Raw genomic sequence first — 1,489 nt, 5'->3', positions numbered from 1 at the left:
AACAGATAAAGTTCAAGAAAGTTTGTAGAAGAGTCAGCCTATTTCCCACAAGAAAGTATTGTAGTGTAATAAGACCACAAGAGAATGTGAAATGCTGATGCCTGAATTAAGATTCAACGAAATCTGTACAAGGCAACAGTAAAAGTTCCCGATGTTCCTAGTCCTCAGGACCTTCTATAAAATGATAGTTCTGTGTGCAACAATCTCTGGTTCCTATTGGGGTCCCATCCTGTAATTCTATCTTCAATGACACAAAGATATGACAAGGAGCTATAGAAAAACAGTGGCCTGCAGAGGGACTCTTGTGAGACAAACAGTTTCATAGGAACAGAAGAATAAAGCAAGTTCAGGGATGAGCTACAGGTGTTGTGTGAAGCATTGCAATCCACAGAAATTAACTGTGTGAAGGACTTAGGCCACTACATATTCATTATTCTGCTCATTAGAGATTTCTGTATATAAAGCACATGAAGTTTGAGAAGGGGGCCTGAGTCTTTCACAACTGTGTTCCCTATGACCACACAGAGTGCTCATCTTTGAATGAATCACACACCAGGGGTCATGAAGACAGCAGCACCACAGCCTTGAAAGGACAGAGTCATGAGAGTTAATGACACCAACATTACCAGCAGTTTCCTCTGGAATTGCTGGTTTTCATCCTTGAAGGAGTGCTCCATGAAGACAGCAATGGCTTCCTTCTCACAGGCTGTGTGCACATCCAGCAGCTCCTGGAGTGTGTCTGTGGGGATCCTCAGTTGCTGGCCCATCTGCTCACTGTAGTGCTCAGCTGCCTTCTGCACAGCTGCTGAGTTCTCACACTGGGCCAGAGTTGTCACCGCATCATCCACACAGGGCACAGCTCCACTGTTGATGGCACCCACGTAGGTCGAGACCAGGGTCCCCAGTCCTTCATGAACCAGGAGTTTTAGGGGATAAGTATGAAGTTATAGGTGCCAGGGATGCAGTTTTAAGACTATAGTTCTACTCTTTCAAAGCTATACATGCACACTCATAAACTCAAACAAATAATCTCCTGCAAGACATCATATTTTTTTGGATTATCCCTTTGTTTTTGATGTTTTCTAGTTCCAGTTAAAATTAATATCAATCTTCATGCAGTAAATTCAATTATCTATAAAAAATGTAATGTTGCCTTTAAATCTTTAAATTCATTAAAATAGATAAACTAACATAAACTAAAATGGAAAAACGTTTCATTAAATCTTAAAAGAATGGATTTACAATGCTTAAACACTAGTACTTATGTTGGAAATATTTCAATTTCCAAATTACATTACACATTGTCATTCCAAAGAATAATTAGTATACAAATCACCCCCCTCTGAAAATAAAATACATCAACTTGAGCAGGTTAAACACTGATTTTGTACTTGGTTAGACAATTTTCACTTGTGATTTTATTATCAGTTGAGAATTTCATATAGGTGTGTTAGAGTTATAGATACCAGTGATGAAGTATGCATTTTTA

The sequence above is a fragment of the Microtus ochrogaster genome, linkage group LG1 (assembly GCF_000317375.1).
Source record: "Microtus ochrogaster isolate Prairie Vole_2 linkage group LG1, MicOch1.0, whole genome shotgun sequence".
Taxonomy (NCBI): Eukaryota; Metazoa; Chordata; class Mammalia; order Rodentia; family Cricetidae; genus Microtus; species Microtus ochrogaster.
This window is presented reverse-complemented; position numbering follows the sequence as displayed.